The sequence below is a fragment of the Leuciscus leuciscus genome (assembly GCF_965113295.1).
Source record: "Leuciscus leuciscus genome assembly, chromosome: 9".
NCBI lineage: Eukaryota > Metazoa > Chordata > Actinopteri > Cypriniformes > Leuciscidae > Leuciscus > Leuciscus leuciscus.
The window spans coordinates 5,035,918-5,061,680 of record NC_138733.1 but is presented as its reverse complement, the minus strand read 5'-3'; the positions used below and the strand labels follow the sequence as shown (position 1 = coordinate 5,061,680).

At 36.0% G+C, this 25,763-nt stretch overlaps 1 protein-coding gene and 1 long non-coding RNA gene across 2 annotated transcripts in view; one reads left to right on the top strand and one right to left on the bottom strand.

Moving 5' to 3' along the window:
* Positions 1–25,763, top strand: part of igsf11 (immunoglobulin superfamily member 11) — a gene marked incomplete at its 3' end in the record, with an annotated part of 127,504 nt that overhangs the window by 54,068 nt on the left and 47,673 nt on the right. The window lies entirely within an intron of this gene.
* LOC309506544 lies at positions 646–25,442 on the bottom strand. The gene is made up of 2 exons (XR_014208854.1): positions 25,403–25,442; positions 646–1,025 (listed from the first exon to the last, which is right to left on the bottom strand). It is a non-coding gene; the product is annotated as an uncharacterized lncRNA (long non-coding RNA).

Genomic DNA, 25,763 nt, shown 5'->3' with positions numbered 1-25,763 from the left:
AATAACCTCAATTAGTGCTGCACGTTTAATCATATCGCAATCGCTATGACAAGCCTATACGCAATTAGGCTATATGACCAAAATGCTGCCAAAATGCTGTCGTGACTGTGACAGAAAAACTTGCGATGATATCGTGCGTGCGCACAAGACAGCACAGAATAGAATTATCTTTCGCGCTTGAACGAAGAACACACACAATTATGCCAAAATGTATTTTTGTCGAGTATCTTTATAACATAAGAGCAGTCTTATGACGAACGTGAAGAGTTGTGCCTCGTGAGAGAATGAGTCCGCGTGTGAGTTCCGCGTCTCTGTCAACAGAGGCTGGTCTTAAAGGGACAGTACACTGTAGCCACTAATTATCTCTGTCATTTAAGTTAATCAAAGAACAAAGAGAACAGAGAAAAACACTCACTGCTCTTGAATAAAGAACTTTTGTAACTTTGATTAGTCAATATATAATTTATAATTAATGCAACACAGACTGTTTGATAATTTTATTCAATTTCTGTATGGCCTAGCTGTTAGACAGGAAGGGCACATATTATATTATATGCAACGTTTTTATATGTGGGTTTATGTGAGGATTGTTAACCTGTTTGATCAAGACATGCGACTGTTCTGACTTGTCCAATTTTCAGCATCAATTTTTCATCTTGCATCAAAATCCTGTCTATTCATTGTATGCATTTGAAATATAGAGTTGGCTTCTGTTTTAATGTACCCAAGTGTACCTAAAATAAAAAGAGTTTAATATACAGGTTTGTAGCTCTTAATTTCTTTTTATTAATTAAACACTTGAAAACTTGTTCACTTTTTTTCTTTTCTTTTTCTTTTTTTAATAAATATAGGATTTGTATTTAATATTCATTGAGTGAGTCGAATCGAAATTAATTTAGAATCGAAATTGGAAAAATCGAATCGAGAATCGAAATCGAAAATCGAATCGAGAATCGAAATCGAATCGAATTAGAGCTTGCGAATCGAAATCGAATCGAATTGTAACATCTGAATCGATACCCAGCCTTACATTTTATTGATATTTGCGCAATTTGAGATCAAAGGTTAGCAGGGCAGATCATCAGCCATTTCTCCTGATGAGGCTTTACCTGAATTCTCATTTTCCAGGTAGAGATTTTTTTTTGAGTTTTACAGGTCCATTGGAGCGGCTCCTGGGGGTCGGGCCACATTGATCTGAGCCAGAAATACTCTCATCATTACCCAAACCACAGCTCCTACATAACCTGCAATTTATGCGTGAAAGGTTTTGAAGCAGGATCGAGTGGCACTTCAGACAGATGAAAAGAGCAGCTTTGCGTCTTTCTCACTCCATGATGGAGGAACATTGCACTTCTGTATGTCACGTGAGCTGTAGTTTGTTTTTGTAACATCAGGATTGCAACAAGATGTAGAAGATCCAGATAATCTTATGGCAAAGCGAGTCAAAAGGGCGAACATCATAATATGATTTTGCAGAACAACTACTTTTGCGCCATCACTGTAAAATATTATTGTGATTTTAACGGTAAAAGATGGTTACGTACTATATACGGTGAATTACTGTAATAGATATAACTGTACATTTTACAGTAAAATACCATTAAATTTACAGTTTTTGGAAGTGAAAAAGAACAAGTCATTAATTTACAGTGAAAAAACATAAATTGCCATTCCCACAATTCCCTGTGTGACATGTATTTTTGTTGAAATAACTGTTTCTTCGTAGTTTTTTTCTAATCAGTTATGTGCATTAGGGTTTTATGTTACATTTAATATTGTTAAATTAATGTTTATTGCTTTTTTTAATTTCATGTGTGTTACCATGATGGTGTTTAGTGTGTGTGTGTGAATGACACTGTGCAGCTTCTATATATTAATTTGAACTTTCTTGTGGAAAAGTGATTGTGATGAGCTTTGATTCATCATGTTACTCTCATCACCGCTGTGATTGGTGGTTGTCAGTGTATTACAATAGTACAAAACAGCTATTAGTACTTATAATTACAATAGGTCGGTAAATTAACATTATGGGCTCTATCTTGCACCCAGCGCAATTGACTTTGTGCACCAACGCAGTGGAATTTTCCCTCCACAGACGCACGTCAGTAAATTAGGGAATGAACTTGCGCTCCAGGGGGCGGTTCGGTGAAAATAGGAGGCGTAGTCCGGCGCAAACGTTCCCTGGTGCAATTTTGCAATTTCGGAAAACAATTCCGCCACAGACCAGGAAAACCCTAGTCTAAAGTCAGTGGCGCATTTTCAGTGGCGCGTTCAGATGCTATTTTAAGGGCACATGCTTGGCCGTAATGTAGCGTGTGCACAACGCACATACTCTTTGCTTCTCTCATCTACACAGAAGCAGCAGTTCCCATTTTTGCAAACCATACATAATTACAAGGAAAAAAATTCCACACGAGGGAAATCATTGTGGTGTCCATGGAGATGTGAAAAATAGTCATAAATCTAGCTTACACATTTACCCAAATGATTATACGCCTGTTTAACCGAAGCTAATTTGGGTGGGTTTCTCCATCCCCATACAATGTCACTTCTCTGTGTTTTACGGCCCTGACGAGAACGTCGGTCTCCTCGGCTGTGAACCTCTCCTGGCAAATCCGCCGTTATAATAGCAAGCCGCCATGGAATAAGCGCGCCTGCTCTTAAAGGGAATGTGAGATGACGCTCTATTTGGTTTATTTCACGTTACGCCCAAACCACACCTATGAGTAATGTAGCTTCTTCAGACCAACCCATTTTAGATTTGCATCGGGCGCAAGAGTCATTTATCCCGCCGGTATAATAGCAACAGTGCCCAAGATCCGACTACAAAGTTACTTGCGTTTCGCGTTTGATACTTGCGTTTCAGATCGTTAAAATAGGGCCCTATATCAGTTAATGAAATGTTTTGTTTTTTTTACAGTAAATTTAAGATCTCAAGTTCAATTTGTTACATATCTTCCTCCTTGCCTGATACTGGATTCTGCTTTAGAGCTGATCTTTTTTTTTTTTTTTCTTAGAGTTTGTGACTCCTGAAGTTAAAAGCAGTGGCTCTCTGGCCACCCATTGAGTCGATTTATTTATTCATACGCAGAGCCGAGAGCTGTCAGAAAGAAGCGTGGCCTTGCAGATGAGGAGAAGTTCTTCCTCTGAAGCATCTCGACTCTCTTAGGAGCGTATTAGGGCCCAGAAATGCAGGAAAACTCGGGAGCAGCACTCCCCTCGGGAGGTCATTGATTTTATCACATTTATATTCAGGCAGGCTTGATGGACTAATGTGTGCCACCCAGAAACAATATAAATGCATGAATAAATTTTTCAGACATAATTTTTCATTTCCGTGCGGAGCTGCCGGCAGGGTCCGTTCCGGTGAGGGTTTACAGTTGTGGAAAAGCATTTCCTTTCATGTCTGGTATAAAGGAGTCTCTGTGTGCCGTGACATTCCTCATAATGTGATTCATTACCGACTCCGGTACATGTGAATGCCGAATCCCAGATCCTTCTCCTGAACATCTTCCTGTCATCCCTTCACCCGCCTGCTGCCTGTCCCAGGGCACATTATAAATCCATAACCATAATTCTCATTATTCTTTCTTAGTAAAGACAGATGATTTTTATGTATATATAAAATAAAAAAATCTATTTATTTGACTTTAATCAAATCCACTTTTATTTATAAAGCACATTTAAAATCAACCTTGTAAATATGTGAATATTTTAAATTATTAATAATGTTTTTATTAATAATTCTAATTAATAATTTAAATTTAAGTTGAATTAATAATAATAATTCTACTTAATTTTAAATTTAATTTAATAAGCAATGTTTTTACATATATATACGTTTTATTATTGATAATTCTGTACTTAATAATTCTAAATTAAATGCAACTAATAATTTATTTTATATATAATGTTTTAATAATTCAACTTAATAATTGTAATTTAAACTTAATTGAATTAATAATCTATTTATTTTACATTCAATAATGTTTTATCAATAATAATAATTCAACTTAAAACTAAATTAAATGTAATTAATAATCCATATGATTTTACATATAATAATGATTTAATGATTGTACTTAATTCTAATTTAAATGTAATTAATAACCAGTATATTTTACATATAATAATGTTTTATTAATAATAATCCTACTTTATAATTCTCAATTAAATGTAATTAATGATCAGTTTATTTTAAAAATAATAATGTTTTGTTAATAATAATCCTACTTAATAATTCTAAATTAAATGTAATAAATAATCAATTTATTTGGCATATATTAATATTTTAATAATTGTACTTAATCCTAAACGTCATTAATAATCCGTTTACTTTACATACAATGTTTTATTAATACTGAATAAAATTTAAAATTGGATATTATCATTAAAAGTCACAATGTGAAAGAATCTTAAAAATAGAAAAAATATAATTATTTCTTTGTCTTGATTAAGAAGTGAAATGTGATCTGGACACTTGTTTTCTGTGTATGTAAGACCATTCGTCATTCTTACGTTTACGCAAAAGAGGCTTACGTTGCATTTAAGTTCGCATTTTTCAGACGTCATAAAATGAATGATTATTTTTGACTTATGCATATTGGAAAATGGCACTGTGAAATGGGATTGTGGCACTGGAGGGTTCGGTCCTTAATCGCAGCTGAGTTTCAAGGTGACTTCCACACCTGAGCGTTTCTCACTCCCAAACTCACACACATTATCTGCAGAACACATGAAGGATTCAATAATAGAGATGATAGAATAATAGAGCTCATAAATAAAGACCTTGGATGTCTTGTTTGAGCTGCTTTCTGAGATAAAATTAAGATTTGCATAAATTAAGCGTAAATGATTCCGGATCTAAATTTTATGAGTCTCATTAATCAGAGAGTTGTCGTTGCTTTTTGTGTGACTTCTCTCTGAAAGTGTATGAGGAAGTGCTGTTTAAAGGTGTGATTGAATGTAACTCTCACCTCATTTAGTATGCGCGGTCTATGAATATGCAAATGAGCCCCGCATCCACTCACTCACTCAGCTCAGAGATCCACTGGTTGACGATCACACGTTGATCTGATTGGTTACAAGGTAGTTTGTGACGTCAGAAACACCAGCGATTTCAAAGCGTGTGTTTGAGACTGTCTTTGGTTCACTGCAGTTTTAAGGAGAAAATACTCAGCAATGCTGTCGACTTATTAAATATTAATTCAATATATAATATATTACTTATTAATATATAAGCATATTAAAAACACCACATAGACACATAAACAGCATTAAAAGCTGGATTTACACCACAGGGGGACTTTATAGACTTAATTTGTTCTGACTGGCTGTGATTGGACCATGACCAATGGTGTGAGTTTAGGGTTCTGACCAACAGAAGATGATGTGAACCTCACCAGACCAAGTCCGTTTGGAGATCAACTATAGTTCATCAAACTGTGTGTGTGTGTGTGTGTGTGTGTGTGTGTGTGTGTGTGTGTGTGTGTGTGTGTGTGTGAGAGAGAGAGAGAGTCTTTCTGATGAAGGCAGATGAGTGATGTGTCATAATGATGAACAGATGGTTAGAGAGGAGAAGGAAACATCATCATGTCTGGAAGCGTTATGATGAGGAGACGAGAGGAATGAGGTTTGTTGAGGAGAGTCTCATGGGTTGAGTTGAGGAGCAGTGATGGATTGTGTCTCTCTCTCTCTCTCTCTCTCTCTCTCTCTCTGTCTCACACACACACACACACACACACACACACACACACACACACACACACACACACACACACACTCTCTCTCTCTCTCTCCCTCTCTCTCTCTCCCTCCCTCCCTCTCTCTCTCTCTCTCTCTCTCTCTCTCTCTCTCTCTCTCTCTCTCTCTCTCTCACACACACACTCTCCCTCTCTCTCTCTCTCTCTCTCTGTCTCACACACACACACACACACACACACACACACACACACACACACACTCTCTCCCTCTCCCTCTCTCTCTCTCCCTCCCTCCCTCCCTCTCTCTCTCTCTCTCTCTCTCTCTCTCTCTCTCTCTCTCACACACACACTCTCAGGGACGTGGGAACTATATTGTGAGAGGGGGGGCGGGATTCTTGGGGGGGGGGGGGGGGGGGTGTTAGTGTAGGCACAGCTCAGTGTGGCCGCTCCAATTTACCTTCAATGAAATCTATGTCAAAACGCGTCAAAAGAGGCAATGCATTTACGCAGAGCAGGGTCATAAACGCGCAGAAAACGTGGCCATGTGTGTCTGGAGTTCAGCGAGCTCCACGGACCACTCCTTCAGTCTATCCACGGAGCGCTCTAAAGTCAACAGCGCTGAATGAATGATGATCTGCTTTTATGTCATTTTTCCTTTTTTATTCAGAATATTCACAAATGTTAGCTATGTTAGCTATGGCATGAAATATCTGATATTCCGATTGTCAAATATATGCAAGTGGAAGTGTATTGTTGTTTAAACACCTTTATAACGATCGCGTTAGTTGAGCTGTATGCGCGATGGGCGCCGCCGTGTTAATTTGTGCCGCAGACGCAGTTCAGAGAATCGGATCTGTTGGATTTACAACACGTGTAAATTTCACATTCATCCACTTCTCCCGAAATACATAAAAGTAAGTGGCTGGTGAACTGGGAGAAGAATAGAGTAAACATTAAAGTTACTTACACAATGTGTATCTGATATGAATAAAACGTGTCGAATTATAATGGAAAGGATTATTATTACCTCCGAAAACAATACATTTAGAATTTGTAAAATACACACTGATGTCTATAGACATCAGTGTGTATTTTACAAATTCTAAATGTATTGTTTTTTTAGTAGCCTACTTAGGCTATGTGAATTTATATGTCTGAAACCTAAAATAAACAGTATGTGGTTGAAAACACTGAAAAGTTGTGATATATGACAGCTCTGAGCGCGCCTGTCTCTGGCTAAATTCAACATTTGAATTTAGCAGTTGATCATGTGATGCACTGACCGTTCTGATCACACCGGTGTGAAACGCTCCAGGGACCAGCCTAGACTGATCACAACGGTGTGACCGTACGTGCGAAAGGCTTAAAAACAAGAAATTTTATGACACAAAATGTTGAAATGTAGGCTTAAATCAAACAAATTTAATTCAGATTCTGTATATATAAAATGGAAACCAAAAACAACGAAAAAAACAGCTGGCTGACCCCTAGAGGGGTGGGGAAAAGGGGTGGTGGTGGGGGGGGCGGCCGACCCCCCCGCCCCCCCTGTTCCAACGTCTATGCACACTCTCCCTCTCTCTCTCTCTCTCTCTCTGTCTCACACACACACACACACACACACACACACACACACACACACACACACACACACTCTCTCTCTCTCTCCCTCTCTCTCTCTCCCTCCCTCCCTCTCTCTCTCTCTCTCTCTCTCTCTCTCACACACACACACTCTCTCTCTCTCTCTCTCTCTCTCACACACACACACACTCTCTCTCCCTCTCGCTGTCGGAGTCTCTTCTGCATGGTTGAGGTGATTGTGTGTTCGACTGGCTGCAGTGTGATTTGATTTGAATGGCGCTGTAGTTTTACAAACCCCTGTTCAGATGACACTGTTGTTATTACATGATCTTAGACACACACAGACACACACACGCAAATTTCTTAATTTCGATTTTGGTTTTATTTCATTGAATCATGTAGTCCTTCAAAGACTGGCAAAACTGATATTCATTTCTTAGGAAAGTCATAAAAAAATTAAAAAACTTATTTAGTAAACTACTACACCCAAACTTACAATGTTTTAGTCAAGAACCAAAAGCAAATGCTAAACTACTGAACTTCTGGATTTGTGTCGGTGTGTGTTTGTGTCGGTGTGTGTGTGTGTGTTCATAAAGCACTTGGCCTTTAATGCAGCGTAGCATCAGGAATGCTGAAGATCTCGCGGGTCATTTAGCAGCAGTGTGTGTGTCGTGGAGAAGTGAAGAGAGGGTCTCTAATCGCCCGTCTGGGCACCGGCTGCGGTCACATGCTCAGTCACATGACTTTACATCTGCCAGATGAGAAGAAGTGAAGAGCAGAATCTCTCTTTCTCTTTAAGAGCGTTTAATCTCTGCAAGTGCTCCGTTCGGTCAGTAAATGTGTGTGTGTGTGTGTGTGAGAGAGAGAGTGAGTGAGTGTGTGTGTGTGTGTGTGTGTGTGTGTGTGTGTGTGTGTGTGTGAGAGAGAGAGTGAGTGAGTGTGTGTGTGTGTGTGTGTGTGTGTGTGTGTGTGTTGTTCTCTGTAAAATCTGCTGAATTTGTTCAGCACAAGATCTTTGAGTCTCAGCGCAACTGTAAATCAAACTGATCCCATGAAAACACACTAAAATCCTAAATAATATATTATTGCTCATCATCAGTCAAAACTCAGGACACTAATGTTGTCAAAATACATTTATATCGCTTTAAATATGCCAAATATAAATTATATGTATTTCAGAAATTTGCACCAAATGGCGTCTGTATTGCAGTAAAACTAAATATATATATGTATTATGTAATATATAATAAGTGTACACATATATATTGTTTGACATTTTTAGTGTGTATTTAGTGTGTTACTATAATTATATAAGGCATACAAAATATATATATTTTTAAATATAATATAAAAACTTAAAAATATTATAATTCAATTATTCTAATAAAATATGTATAATAATGTAAAAAAAATTATATATATTATTTATTTTTTTATAAATATTTTATTATTTTATTTGTATTATTAGTTGTATTTAAGTGCATTGCATTACATTTTCATCAATTTACAGGTTATAAAGTTTACTGTAGCTATGCGTTTTTTCTGCCATTTAGCCAAAATCTGATGTTATTAAAGATGACGTGCTTCACAGGCTATTCAAGACACTATTGGGTGGCAGACATATTTGGCAGACGCTTTTATCCAAAGCGACTTACATTGCGTTATCCTATACATTTATTGGCTGTGACTCAATGACAAACGCTGGACTAAAACACACTTTTCTGCTGCTCAAATACACAAATCATGAGCCTTTATACATATAGTGTTTCTCGAGTAAACAAAACGTTGTACTTATTCAAAGATCCAGTTCTTTATTTAATCTCGCATTGCATTGCAAACAAGCAGAGACGCTCCAAACTTCACGATAGAGGCGGAGTTATAATGTTTGATTGACACTTTGAGGATCCAATGGAGATGCAAGGTTTAGTCAGAATCTCTTTTTAATACTTTTCATTGGATAATATTTGCAATAACCCACAAAGAGACATAAAGGCTGGACAATAGTAATGATTTATGATTATGAAATTGACGATTGATATATAATATGTGAATCTTTACAGGACACTAGATCACCATGGACTTGAGCTTAGGAGAGCCAATTAAGATATTAGATTAACGATTAAGAGATTTTATTTTTTCAAAAGTGATTTCTGTTTTATCACCTTTGGTGTTTTTGTACTTCTTACACACTGTTTTCTCAGGGCATCTGCAGTCGGGGTTATTTTAATCTGCAGCAGCTGCAACATTTCTCAAGCAAGAGCGAGATTTGTGTCAACAGTTATTTACAGAGACAGTAAACAGGCACGCATCTAATCGACGGATGACGGTCACGTCCTGTGTGTGTGTGTGTGTGTGAGCGGGACGATCTGGTGTTTCGGGATCTCGGGTCACAGGGCTATTCCAGGGTCCCGGTTCGGGTTTCATCTTTGTAATGTGGGAATACCAAGGAAGGGTGTGTTTGTCTAAATCTGATGCTGTGAGACACTCTCTGGAGTTTTCTCTGCTATTTTCACCTCGACAGACATAAAGACGCGTCTGAGTGTGTCCAAACACGGTTACTGTGCAGCGGATACACACAGAGGTCCGGCTAATGGTTTAACGCTCATCTGCTACTGTGATGATCGCTTCCCCTTAACATGTGTCCCTTGACGGACTCGTTCACTGAATCAGAATTAACTCACCCATCCAAGATATTAATGTCTTTCTTTCTTCAGTCGAAAAGAAATTAAAATTAAAATTTAATTCTGAAGGGAAAGAATCCTTTAAAATGGGTCGTATTTTACATGCATTTTAACTTGTAATGTTAGTCAAGGACCAAAAGCAACTATAAAGTGACAGTAAACTAACAGTTTTACTTTATGCAGGTACAAAAAATGCAACATCCCATAATACACAGTTTCATGCATTCTGGCATTATTGTGACTGTAAACGTCTGTCCTTAAACTGTATTATTAATTAGCTGGTTAGTTTAACTAGCTTTAACTAACTTGGAATTTTATTATATATATAACAAAATTATATAATTTAAAACAGAAAATATTATGAAAATATATGAAAATATTAAATAAAAATATAAAAAATGCATAAAACCATAAATTTATTTATAACATAAATAACAAAATTCTATAATTTAAAAAAGAAAATATTATGAAATAGTAAAATATATATATATATATTATATAAATAAATAATATATATATTTGTACTATTTTTGTTTAATATTTTAATGTATAAATAAAAAGTAGGCTAATAGATAAATAATATATAAATAAAAAAAATAAAAATAGTCATTACAAAAAGTAGCTTCAGAAAGAAATATTATATTTGATTCAACATAGAATTTATTACACAAAAAAACAGACAATATTGTGTCTAAATATTAACTTTTTTTATTGAACTGTTATCAATATCATATTTGCACTCGTGCTATTCGGGACATAAATAATAAATTAAACTGACGCATTAAATCGACAGCCCTGATATATATATATACATAAATGATATGTTTTGTATGATTATATGAGACTGTTAATGTTTCCTGGACAGATATGATCATGCGTTTGTGGGTTTTGTGTGTGCCGGGACTGAACGTGAGACTGACGTTTGTCCTCACAGAGAATTTTGCATGTTGTTGAAGCACCAATTAAACACACACACGCGTCGGAGGCCCTAAAGTGTGAGATTTCACAGAAAAAGCGTGAAATCTTGCAGTCAAGGTTAAAATTACACCCGCCTGTCTGAGATCTCGGGCTCGTTCTGCTCCTCACCTGTGTCAAAAGCCCAAGAAATATATATTCAGATTCATCGGATGCATATTTCATCCGAGTCAGATTTCGCCTCGAGTCCTGGGCTGGATTTTCATGATTTTGCTCCGTTCACTTCAAGCTGTGAGTGTATTTTTCATTCAGAAAACACTGGCCTGGAAATCTCATGCTCATCAGCAGTTGCTCTTTCACACATCAGTCAAAACTCAGGACACTAATGTTGCCAAAATACTCGTGTATACGCTTTAAATATGCCAAATATAAATTACATGTAAATGTATTTCAGAAATTTACATCAAATGGCGTCTGTATTACAGTAAAAAACATATATTGACACAAATTTCACAATTCGATTCAATTTTCGATTCACAAGCTTGCAATTCGATTCGTTTTCGATTCCGATTCGATTCAATATTGATTATTTTGGATATCAGGTACAATATTCAATGGTTCAAATCTATTAACAAATCTCTTAACTAATGCTGTAAACTATGGGAGTCAGTTGTAGACTAGGCTACTATAATATTGAAGGTAAAAATGAACTGATTTGTGTATACAATTTTTTTATAATAATAAAGTAATATGAAATGTAAACATTTAAATGGTGACTGTCATAAAAACCTGCCAGATTTATTCAAACATGCATTTAAAATTGAAGAAGCCAGAGTGATCTCATGCCACAGCCCCAAAACGGTATTTATTTTTGGGAATTTCGTAAGAAAATGGACGTAATTTGAAATCTGAGACTTTGTTTCATATCAATAGTAACAAAGCACAAAGATTATTGCGATTTATTGGATGGGATGCAGCGCTACAATGTTCCATTCATTCATCAACTGAAAACAGGATGACTAATCAATTCTTGGGATTTAAGAATCGATATCGGTTCGTAAAAATGAGAATCGATTAAAATCGAGAAATCGATATTTTTTACCCAGCCCTAGTCAAACTAATATATGCATTTGAGGAGCTCTTTTCCAAAATGCTATAAATCCATTTAAATAGTTTTCAGGAAAATTTAATTTTTTACCTAGACCCACACATTTTGTGAATATTCAATTTATCCTGTTAAAATGTTTTTTTGGCTAAGTCTGAACATGTTGAACAATGATTATTAAATCGAACAACAAAATTGTTGATGATAAATTCAAAGTTTTTTTTTTTTTTTTTTTTTTTTTGCTATAAATCCATCAAAGTTTTTTCAAAACACTATAAATTTTTGGGACAAATTGATGGATAAAAAAAAAAAAAGGCAAGTCAGTCAGTAATAAATACATTGGCATTCAGTAAAGTGTCGAACCCATAAAAATTAGAACCATTGTCCACTTTGCATAAAACAAATCACGACATGACCTTGTGTGAGTGAGTGAGTGAGTGAGTGAGTGAGTGAGTGAGTGAGTGAGTGGCGTTCACACCAAACGCGAATAGAGCGTCTGGCGCAAGTGATTTTCATGTTAAGTCAATGTAAAGTCGCGTTTACACACATCTGGAGGTCCTGCGGCGCGAATGAGGTGAATTGAGCGTCTGGCGCGATACGCGCGAGTGATTTGAGGGTGAGAGAGAGAGAGAATTCTGATTAGTCCAGAGGATGTATCGCGTTTAGGCTAAAAATAGGTTCGGCGCTTATCGCGGTTTGGAAAGAAACTGCATCTTGCAGTACGTTTTAAACAAGTAAATATAGCGATTTGGCATGAAACGTTGATGGAGCCGTGAACAGGTTCAGTACACAGCAAAATGACATGACAAACTCTTTTTTTTTTTAAATGGCGTTTATCGCGTTTTAGAAAAGAGCTCTTCATGTACACACGAGTGTTTTTAACTCGTCCTCAGTGGGACTGTCAAACACGAGACGTGAGCTCGTACAAACAAACTGCTTCCGTCTCTTCATCCCTGTTTGTGAGGAAACTAATAAACCTCTTCGTGTTTTAGGCTCAGTATAGCAGGATCAGATTGCAGTAATTGATATTCTAAAGCGATTTAAACACGCCTCCAGCAAACTCTGCTTTATTAAAGCGGCGACTAGAAGAACTTTTCTTGATTATCACTGCAGAATTTTAAAGGTGGCGAGGGACAAACCCGGCAGAGCCGCTCTTATGAAATATAGTTCAGGATTAATTATCTCTGAAAGCAAAAACATCAGTTTATGGATATTTATTTCCATTTCTTATCCAGTTTGAGCTTCTTCTGCCAGTCATTTATCAACATTTTCTTGTGCAGCTTTTCTTGAGATTGAGATTATAATATTTTTTTTTCAACGATTCATATTATTAAATATTTAAATAAAATATTGTATTTATATTAAATATTTTTTATGAAATTAAAATATTGTAAAGATAACTTTTTATAATTGTTCAATGATAAATTATAGTATTTATTAATTTATAGTATATATTTTATATGTAGTTTGCATAACATTTTAAGATAATTTAGAATAAATATAATTTAGTTTGAATTAAAATATTGTAATGATATTGTAAAGATAAGATTTTCTAATATTTTTTCATAAAAAAGCTTAATATTATTTATTTATAGTATATTTTATATATATTATACGTATATAGGTTATATCTTTTTTTAAATTAACTTTAAGCATTTTATTTAAAATAACTTTTTAAGATATCAATTCAATATATAATAAAAATGAATTTAAAATAAAAAAATATTTTATTTGAATTAAAATATTGTAAAGATTTTCCAAAGGCATTTAAATTCAGTCTGAGCATTAGGCTGAGCATTAGCATTAACATATTCAACTATATAGCGTATACAGCGAATCTGTAACTGTGTTTTATTATACTCTATATTTCAGCTATAAGTAAAAAACATCATCTGTCACTGGCCTGATCGCTGCACTTTTATTTCAGCCTCATCAGCGGTTCTGAACAGCGTATGAACCGTATGCCCAACGCCTGCTTTCACATTATTTCAGGGAACAAATAAACCTGATTTATGGTGCATATCCTCAGAGGATCTTTGGTGAATCGCTGAGGACAAAAACAGCTGAATCTCAATTTGCCAGAGAATTCTGCCTCATCTGATGCACTCCGAACTATTCAGAGCAGAATTATATATATATATATACAGTACAGGCCAAAAGTTTGGAAACATTACTATTTTTTATGTTTTTGAAAGAAGTTTCTTCTGCTCATCAAGCCTGCATTTATTTGATCAAAAATACAGGATTTTTTTTTTATATTGTGATATATTATTACAATTTAAAATAATTGGTTTTCAATTTATTATACTTTAAATTATCATTTATTTCTGTGATGCAAAGCTGAATTTTCAGGATCATTACTCCAGTCTATCACATGATCCTTTAGAAATCATTCTAATATGATGATTCATTATCAAAGTTGGAAACAGTTCTGCTGCTTAATATTTTTTCATAACCTGTGATACTTGTCTAGGATACTTTGATGAATAAAAAGGGGAAAAAAAGAAAGAAAAAAAAAGAAGCAAATGTTTTAAAATAGAAATCTTTTGTATCAACAATATACACTACTGGTCAGCAATTTGGGGTCAGTAATTTTTTTTCTTTCTTTTTTTAAAATAAATCAATACAGCAAGGATGTGTTAAATTGATAAAAAATTATAGAAAAGAAGATTTATATTATTAGAAAATATTTTTTTATTTTGAATAAATGCAGTTCTTTTTAACCTTTTATTCATCAAATATATTAAGCAGCAGAACTGTGTCCAACACTCATAATAAATCAGAATATTAGAATGATTTCTAAAGGATCATGTGATAGACTGGAGTAATGATCCTGAAAATTCAGCTTTGCATCACAGAAATAAATGATAATTTAAAGTATAATAAATTGAAAACCAATTATTTTAAATTGTAATAATATATCACAATATTACATTTTGTTTATGTATTTTTGATCAAATAAATGCAGGCTTGATGAGCAGAAGAAACCTCTTTCAAAAACATTAAAAATAGTAATGTGTCCAAACTTTTGGCCTGTACTGTATATATATATTTATCTATATTGATCTAAACACACATGAACAACACAGAAAATCGTACAAGGTGCTTAAAGTACTTGAATTAGACTTTTTGAAATTTAAGTCCTGGAAAACCCTTGAAAACTGCCATATTTATGAAGAGGTACTTCAAAAGTGCTTGACTTATTTAAATACAATATATATATGAAACTTAATTTTTTGGAAAAAGCACAAATGCAATCTTTTAGCGCAAAATGAACATCTAATAAACCCCCATCAGACCTTTTCTCGATAGGAAGTACACCAACATTAAAATATTATTTATTGAACAATAATAGATTATAAGCTTTGTATTAAATATTAATTATTTAATACGTTGCAAGTTGTATTTTGGATACCTTATATCTGTAATTTGAGGGGGAAAAAACTTTATAAGTGCGATCTCTGGTTGTAGTCTTTGAAAACCACTTTAAAAAAGTGCTTAAAAAGTCCTTTGACTGTATCTGTACGAACCCTGAATATATATCTGACAGGTTACAACAAAAATCATATTCAAATTTCAAATGTATAATCTCAATGTTTATAATATCGTATAGCAGATTAGGGCTGGGAGATAATCTAGTTTACATTTTGCAATGATATAAACAATCAGACGGTTGAGATTTGCTATACGTGACCCTGGACCACTAAACCAGTCACATGGGTAAATCTTTTGAAATTGAGATTTATACATCATCTGAAAGCAGAATACATAAGCTTTCCATTGATGTGTGGTTTGTTATGATAGGACAATATTGGTCGAGATACAACTATTGTAAATCTGGAATCTGAGGGAGCAAAAAAATCGAAACATTGAGAAAATCTCCTTTAAAGTTGTTCATTTATGTTGGCGATTGTGCAGCATTCACTCACACAAATACATGTTTTATATTTTTACGGAAGGAAATTTACAAAATATCTTCATGGGACATGATCTTTACTTAATATCCTCATGATTTTTGGCATAAAAGAAGAATCGATAATTTTGACCCATACAATGTATTGTTGGCTATTGCCACAGATATACCCGTTACTGGTTTTGTGATCCAGGGTCACATATTATACAATATATTGCTTTATGTGAGTATAATATATGTATGCGGATAAAGTTCTTATCATATATTTATTGCATATATCTAAAAATCCTAATGCTCCTAAAACCCTACGAGCAACACAGAGTATTGAACACACACTTGACAGGTTACGTCAGGTTACGTCGTTCATAAAGGGCAGCACAGAAACAGTACATAAGCTCATAAATGACGTGCACATGCTCATAAAGGTCCAGAGTTGAGTTTCAGAGGGAAGCGTTGAGTTATATTAAGAGTGAATGGAGACTCTTGATTTCTACAGCGATGAGTGATGAACAGGAGGTAATTATCCTCTCTATATCTGATTATCTGACTCGGCTGCTGGAGGACCAATCAGGATCATTTAAAATAAATCTCCAGCTCGTTTTACCACTAAAACTGGGGTGTTCACTATAGTTTCTTTTTTTCGCTCATTGGGATTATGACTATTAGTGAAATCCATGCAGAAAGTCTGAAAATCACCCAGAGAATATGATCTAGAGTCTGTTGCACTGTGGGACATTGCAATAAAATCAAGAATTTGTCATTCGTTAATTCTCCTCTTAATACAGTATTATGTTTGGTAGATGGAGCAAGACCTAAATACTTTACAACCTTGCATTGAGAAATATGAGTTCTGAATGGTTTCTCTCATCAGAGACTGAGATGCTCCTTTTACACCCAATCACGATACTCTCACCCATTACCAGTTCACCTATTAACTGTTTCATAAGAGTTCATCTTTCATATTCTATAATCTTTTCACTTTTATTTGACCTTTGTCCCAACTTTTTTGAAATGTGTTGCATCCATCAAAATCAAAATGTGTTTATATTTAAAAAATAAAATTTAAGTTCTGGAAATATTTTTAGTCAATAAATTATTAGTCAATAATTGTATCCCTTAATATTTGATCACCAAAATTACATATTTAAGCGGTTTCTCCTTGAAAAAAATCATTTATGCCTTAAAATATCTTGAATGTAACTCGACACCCTTGTCTCATTAAGTATTCGCGGTTCTATGAATATGCAAATGAGCCCCACCTCCACTCACTCACTCAGCTCAGAGATCCACTGGTTGACGATCACACGTTGATCTGATTGGTTACAAGGTAGTTTGTGACGTCAGAAACACCAGCGATTTCAAAGCGTGTGTTTGAGACTGTCTTTGGTTCACTTATAAACAGGGGTGCACATAACATTTTTGGTCTTGTTCTCAGGGGAGAACCTGGGGTTGTTGCTTGGTCCTCACATTTTCAAATGCATTTTTTCCTTAACCCACCTCACGGGAGGAACAAATTAGAGGGATGCATAATATATTGTTAAATATTGTTATCTGACTATACCTACATCCAAAAAAAATAAAAAATCGAGTACACTTTGAAATAGTCAAATTTTTATCAGGCAGTAGGCTAATATGGCCTAGTCGAGTCTATGCAGACTGCTTGTTATTATCAGAGATGGCAACGCCGGCGAAGGAGGTAACTTTACGTGACAAACTCAAAAAAGGAGAATTAAAAACAAAGGCAATAGAAGGTCATCCATCCATTTTTCTCCCCAAAACGCTATAAATCCATCCTTTTTTTATATATATATATATTTTTTTTAAATTGATGGTTTGACTTTTTTTAAAAAGTATTTTGTCATTTATGAGGAAAAAACAATCTTACGTGAGTGACAGTTCTCCATTACGGACGCGACCACTCTGAAAGCGCCGCGGCACTAAAAGACTTTCAAACTTTCACAGAGACCTCAAACAGAAAGCACAAAGCCTTTCTTTAAAGCGAATTTCGTTTTGTATTAATTGTATCTTAATTTTAATCCATGTTTCATTAACTAATTTCGTGGTTTTAATAAATAAAAAAAGTAAATAGGCTATCCTGATTGTTTAGGCAATTTTTTTTTATTATAGCCTAAGTGTAAAATATTAGGCTGTGTATACCGACATGGATCAATTATTAATATTAAATTTCACCTGTCTTTTGTAGGCATAGGCTAGCTGATGGCGCACCAACGAAAAATCCTAAATGATGTGCCAAAATGCGTTTTCTATTAGGCTACAATGAAAATATTGTACGGTCAGGTTTGCCGAAGTTCGTTTAATTTAGGCTATTTATTTATTTAAATAATTTATTTATTTTTGTCCATGTGCGCCGATCGGAGACGGAGTTCACTGCTGATATTCTGAGGTAAGAGAGTTTTCTAGTCTCGCGAATGTCGTCAGCAGCGCCTTGCATTTCCCAATCAGCGGATGGCGGGCGGGTGCGGTTTTGAAAATTGGTCAAAAACGTTGGTGCGGATGGATGGCGGACGGATGATGAGTTTTGCGATGCGGTTGCGGATGAAATAGCCCATCCGCGCATCTCTAGTTCTGAGGCCTATCCAACACCACAGATTGCGCACCTATCTATCCCCAAATCTTAGGTACGCAAATGAGGGTTGCGGCAATTCATCTGGTACGCATTGTTTAATTGGGTAGCGCATGCGCACCTGCGCACCACTTATGTGCATCCCTGCTTATAAAATACTCAGCAATGCTGTCGACTTATGATATTACACATGGTTTGTCTTAAAGCATATTAAAAACACCACAGAGACATATAAACAACATTAATAGCTGGATTTTCACTGTAAATAAAGGTTAAAGAGAATGAACAAATCACAGATTCTTGATTTTATTGGTTTTCTGGAAATGGTGTTATATACTGTATTAGCTGGATGTGTTCTTAACAAGCTTTGTCCGTTGTGTTGTGGTTTCAGGAATCGACAATCCCTGTCGGATCCGTGTCTATCAGTGATTTGGGGATTCTAGTTCCTCCAAGAACCCATTCACCTGCAGCCCCCGACACTCCCGTATCACTACCCATAATCCCCGGCCGCTTGTGTTCATAGACGAAACAGTCAGATCCTTGCATGCAAGGGCTTCCCTGCTGTCATATCATGATCTCTCACTGGATCACACAAATTACGCAATGGGCCACTGGGCCTTAATAGAGCATAAAATCAGATTACAGAGGATTACCTTTCCTTGAAGCCCCGCCCCCTGCCACTCTAACTCCGCCTCCCAGGGGGCGTGGCTTCAATGAGTCATAATGTAAACAGTAGATCCAGATGGGTCCATGCTAAGCAGCTTAGACTCACATTAATCATGTGGCTAAGTTGCCATCGCTGGTGTGCAGTGTTGTGCTAAAGGGTTTCCGCGCGCACACACAATAAATATCGGTTAAAGCTGGCTACACAATATGGCAGCGTGTGTCACGCCAGCCGGAAAACATGAGCTAGCTGATAAGAAACATATTCTCATGATGCCCAAAATGTCACAGTAAGATTTCCAAGCAGAATCGATTCTGCAAAGGAGCTTTATTTTCCAGGCTGTGACAATCACAGATGCCGCGCTCCTCAAGGGTCGTTTAAGCTTATTGTGTCATTACACGTCGTTAGCGTGCCTGCTGACATAGACCACTCCAGCTGGTGGATGCGTTTAACCCTCGTGTCGGTCAGAAATTACTGAATCTTTTATATATATATTTTTTTTTTGTCAAGGAAATGAATGTACTATATTTTAGATTAATAATGTTTTTTTTTATTTAATATTTTGTATTTTTAGGGGATTTTATGGTGCTAAATTACATTTACGCTGTATTTATAATCCATTTATTCACTTTTTTGAGCATAGACCTGAAAATTACATTTCCAACTTAAACTGTCGTAAATCTTGAACGCTTCAGAGCGACAGACTTCAGTTTGATCTCTTTTCAAAGACGACACTTGGCAGATTATTGCTGAAGTAAACAAAGTTTTAAAAAGTGAACTTAAAAAAAAGTAACAGATTTTTACAGTGTATTGTTATGAAAAATGCTCAAAAATACTATTTTATATTTTTATATGAAATGTATATTTTCAAAATCACGTTTTACTCTAAAACTGCGAGAAAATCAAAGCTATAAATCTAATCAAGCTGTGCTCCAAATTTGAGGTTGATATCTCAAAAAATGAGCTTTCAGTGAGATGTTGTTCGGCTGCAGTACCAAACGCTTCCACTAGAGGAAATTCGTCTCACATTCGTTTCCAATGCGTCATTTTTGACCGCGAGGAGCACAAGTGTGACCGGATCATTTAACCTTTTCGAATCATGTCCATAATTTGTGTGTGTGTTCACACAGCAAGTGCCAAAACCTTTACCAAGTTTCGTACAATTCCAATGAAGTAAGAAATTCTACACGTAAAAATTTTCGGTCAAAAGTGACTGAGGGTGAAACTGCGATGAAGCTCTCCATTAGCATTCCCCTTCATGACGTGTGCATCCATGGAAAAAACGTCTGACACTCGGGAAGCATCTGTGATATCCACACCCAGTTAATTATCTGTGAATGAAAGCGACTGCTCACTTACACCATGACTGTATTTGTCTGGACATTTACACTAATGACTGGGATGAGCGTTTGAGTTAACAGAGCGAGTCGGATTGTAGAGATCGGCTGGGACGATGCCGGAGAAAAGACATGAAAAAGCCTTCTTCTGTTTTTATTTTTTTATGCGTGTGTGAATATATCATACTAAGTGGTGTGTTTTCTCCGGAGGATATTGCTTCCATGACAGCTCCTCCTAAACGAGGGAGAGAGACTGCATGAATTTATTTACCCACATGAATATTCAATAACTGGGTTACCAAACACACAGCAAACACTGTTTTATTCAGCAGTTTCCATTCCACACAACTGTCTGTCTGTCTATCTATCTATCTATCTATCTATCTATCTATCTATCTATCTATCTATCTATCTATCTATCTATCTATCTATCTATCTATCTATCCATCATCTATCTATCTATCTATCTATCTATCTATCTATCTATCTATCCATCATCTATCTATCTATCTATCTATCTATCTATCTATCTATCTATCTATCTATCTATCTATCTATCTATCTATCTATCTATCTATCCATCATCTATCTATCTATCTATCTATCTATCTATCTATCTATCTATCTATCTATCTATCTATCTATCCATCCATCCATCCATCCATCCATCCATCCATCCATCATCTATCTATCTATCCATCATCTATCTATCTATCTATCTATCTATCTATCTATCTATCTATCTATCTATCTATCTATCCATCATCTATCTATCTATCTATCTATCTATCCATCATCTATCTATCTATCTATCTATCTATCTATCTATCTATCTATCCATCTATATATATATATATCTATCCATCATCTATCTATCTATCTATCTATCTATCTATCTATCTATCTATCTATCTATCTATCTATCCATCTATCCATCTATCTGGATAGATAGATAGCTATCTATCCATCATCTATCTATCTATCTATCTATCTATCCATCTATCCATCATCTATCTATCCATCTATCCATCTATATATATATATATCTATCCATCATCTATCTATCTATCTATCTATCTATCTATCTATCTATCTATCTATCCATCTATCCATCTATCTGGATAGATAGATAGCTATCTATCCATCATCTATCTATCTATCTATCTATCCATCTATCCATCATCTATCTATCCATCTATCCATCTATCCATCCATCTATCTATCTATCTATCTATCTATCTATCTATCTATCTATCTATCTATCTATCTATCTATCTATCTATCTATCTATCTATCTATCCATCTATCCATCTATCCATCTCCTGTTATGTGTTTGTCTCAGCATTTCTGCTGTTGTTTCCCCCACTCTCACACCTGTCATCTTCTCTTTCTTTACTCTCATCCTCTTCTTCTCTTCTGCCTTTGAAGAAAGGCACTAAAGCGTTGAGCACAAAGGCTATTCTTTCCATCAGAATAGAACAGAAAAACGGATCCTCGTCTGACCCAGAGTCTCTCTCAAATCTGCCTAATCTGATAATCTGTGTGAAATGTGCCGCACTCGTTTATCTGGTGACTCCCTCCTCTCATCTCACCTGTCGTCATTATATGCTCTGTTTCCTTACTAGAAAGGGTCTTACTATGCACTTTTGCTGCTTTATTTTTCCCTGAAAGTCCAGTTGTAAATGTAATCAAGTTTTATTTTGCACCAAAAAGCCCTAATATTGTTTTTCATGATCATTTTCCACCATCTCTCTGACCCTTACAATTAAACAGTGTTTCTGCTGTTCCTTTAAGACTTTTAAATGTAAATGATAACAGTGCCATTTTAGGCTAGTGTGTGTTTGGTCAATTTTTGTTGAATATCTTGTTTTAAATGGGTTGCAAGCTATATTTCATATTCATTTACAATCGCTAAGACCCATTTCTTAGGTCACTTTTTCAAAACAGTGAGCACAACATCAGCATAAACTGTGGATCATTTTCCATTGCGTTGGCACAAAACACATTACTGTAAGTGACGACATGTTTCAAATTACATGAATGCTTTCCTCACCCAGACACAAACTCTATATGCCTTCAGGCCAGTCTGCGTGAGAATAATTGTGTACTGTAATGTAAACATGGATCATGTAACATGAACTGCAGTGAGTTATCAAATGTAGAGTCACTCTCAGTAACGTGCGGTGAAGTCTTGTCATGGGTAGGCTTGCAATTCTGACTTTATAACATGCAATTGCGACTTTATTTCACGCAATTCTGACTTTATATCTCGCAATTCTGACTTTATAACACGCAATTGCGACTTTATTTCACACAATTCTGACTTTATATCTTGCAATTCTGAGAAATAATGACAGAATTGCGAGATGTAAACTCGCAATTGTGAGATAAAAAGTCGCAATTATCTTTTAAAATGTTTTATTCTGTGGTGGAAACAAGCTTCCATACCTCCTGGCCTCTTCGTCCCATCCATCCTCCCTGACGCGTACCGTTACGGTAGGGCCGGCCCAGCTATCGGTAGGCGCCGGCGGTGCCGCGGTAGCCTACCTGAGAAAACGTTTTGGAAAAGACGGGCTATGGACCCAACCAACTCTATAGGAGGGGAGGGGAGAACTCCCTCTCATGGTACAACCCATGCAGAGGCTGCGCGCTGCGGTGTCAGAATGCAGAACGTGTGTAGCCTAATGTAACTAACGTGACAAATGTGAAAAAATATATAATAAATCCTCGACCGGCCCAAAAGTGAAGCGGCCCACCGGGAATTCTCCCGATTCTCCCTATTACCCACCCCGGGCCTGTTGACAGCCAACGCTAGGCACCGCTAGATGCTAAGAGCGAGTGGATCACGTGACATGAAGCAAGCTCGGTCTCTGCCTCAATGTTGATAATTCAAGACAGCATGAGAACTGACTGCGCATGTGCAAATCTACGTAAACTATGTTCTATGGACCAAAGAGGCACTGCTAACCTCTGCCTCAATGGCCATGGCCTTGAATTTCCTGCATGAAACAATGGTTTTAGGAGCAAACAATGGCAAAATGAGTATATTATATGTGTATTCCTGAAATTTTTTGTTACAAAAATTAATATTTGGAATAAAATAAATGCAATTAATAATGTGGTGAATTAATAAAGCTCTTGGAATTAATAAATGTAATGTCAACATTTCCTTTGGTGAGGCACTGCCTACCCTGCCTACCCTGACCGCACGTCCCTGGTCACTCTTGATAATGAAATTTACTAAAGAAAACACTGTGTTATGCTAGTATGTTTGCTGGGTGAAACCTTTGCTATTGTTATGGAAGAATGAGTTGATTTTGGATGTGAAATTGAATGTGAAAGTTGATTAGAGTTTTGAAAAAGTATTGCATGAGAAATTTGGTGATTGTTAAAAAAATTGCACTTGACCGTCTTTATTTATTTACTTTGTGTGTGTAAAGCAAGTCTTATATCCACATATTGTCTCCTATTGGGTTTTCCACAGTCAAAACAGTGACTTCCCAGCCAACAAAACTTTCGATAATGTTCCCATTAAGTTATATTCAAAACATCCAGTTTAAAAAAAAAAAGTTTTAAAACGTTTTCTCTTGGTTAAGCGATTGTTAAAGGGAACATTCCATTTTAGAACTTTTTATAACATTCCGGGAATGTTGCTTTTGAATGCTCTCCGAACATTCTAAAACAAGTTGCTACATTTAAAAAATACCGTTAGATTTATCAAAAATAGAACATTAACTTTGAACGAACATTCTATTAATGTTACTGAACGAACGTTTGTTCATAACTGACGTAGAATGTTAGTTCTGAGAGTGTTTCCCTGTTAGCTGGGTGTTATTCTGGAATCTCAGGCCTTGTCCACACTAATATGTTTTCGTTTGAAAACGCATATTTTTCTCTCTGTGTTGGCCTTCTGTCCACACTATGGCTGTCACAATAACCCAATATTGTAGTAGCGCGCTACTGACAGGCTAACCGCAGAGGAATGCAAGCAGCAAACCGCGATATTCGTGTGTTTTCTTTTTTCATAAGGCTATACCCTTCTTGTTTTGAACTTCGTGCATGTGTTTTAAATGTGAAATAAGTTAATAATGATAACAAGGCTGTTTATCATGGTGATTTGTACAGAGGCTTTTTGGATTTGTACTCAAGCCTAAACAGACAGTGAATGAGAGTGATCGACTGAGCGCGTGCGATGACCTGCGTCTGTCTTTGAGGTCAAGTCATATATATTCGTGAAAAGGTTGCCGTGTCCAAGGAAAGCGAAATATTTGTCGTATCATCCTTTTAACATTTAAGGGTATTTACCATGAATAGCGTCAGCGTCAGCGCTAATCAACATTCCACAGCGCAAGGAAGCCGCGGGAAAAAAATCAGCGAGTCACGCATTGATTCGATGCCATTGGCTTCAGCGTTACCCATGCGACGCATCGCTAGTCAGCTCAGCCTTGATAAGTGGAGCTCAAAGTTAAAAATAATTAACACCTTGTTTCATTACATTTATCTTTTAATGAATCAGCGTTTTTGAACGTGTTTGTTGAATGAACGGTTTAATGACTCACTCAAAGACCGTCATTGCCGTAATGTAACTGTGCTCTGAGTGACAGCCTTTCAACGCGCAGAGACGCTGTTTCGTTTCGGCTACATTAGTTACTGAAAATGTCCTTGTGTTTGTACACGCTGACCACATCGTACAACAAATAAATATAAATAAACAGCCCTAGTTCACACTGAGACAGCATTTTTATTAATGAAAACTAATCTTTTTGAAAACGCTCTCCAAAGCGGATACATTTGAATTCATAGGTATTTAAAGTTTAGTCATGTGATGCGTATTGTACCAATAGATATTCATGTTTATAGCGGTATTGTGCCTGTTATGTGCTGTTCACCTTCACACTGTTGCTCAAATATGTTGCTTCACACACTATTCATATCACAGTCCTGCAAACATGACAGAGTTTACACTAGAGGTGGGCGGATCGATCCTGAAGTATCGATACTATCGATACTGACGTGGTATCGAAAAGGATCGATCCTCACATAAAAATATCGATCCAAATGTGTGGGTTTTTTTACCAGTAATTTTAATTAATTTAGCACGCAATGCAGTGCGTAAATGTTAGCGGATAATTGTGTAGGATAGAATTTTTTCTCCTAGTCATCTGGATTCAAGACGAAACCAATCAATCACAGAGAGCGTTCAATGCTGGTGCTTTACTGAGCTCACAGGACCAGTGCGTTTGGGAAACGAAGCCTTGCTTAGATGACATGACAGAGAAACAAT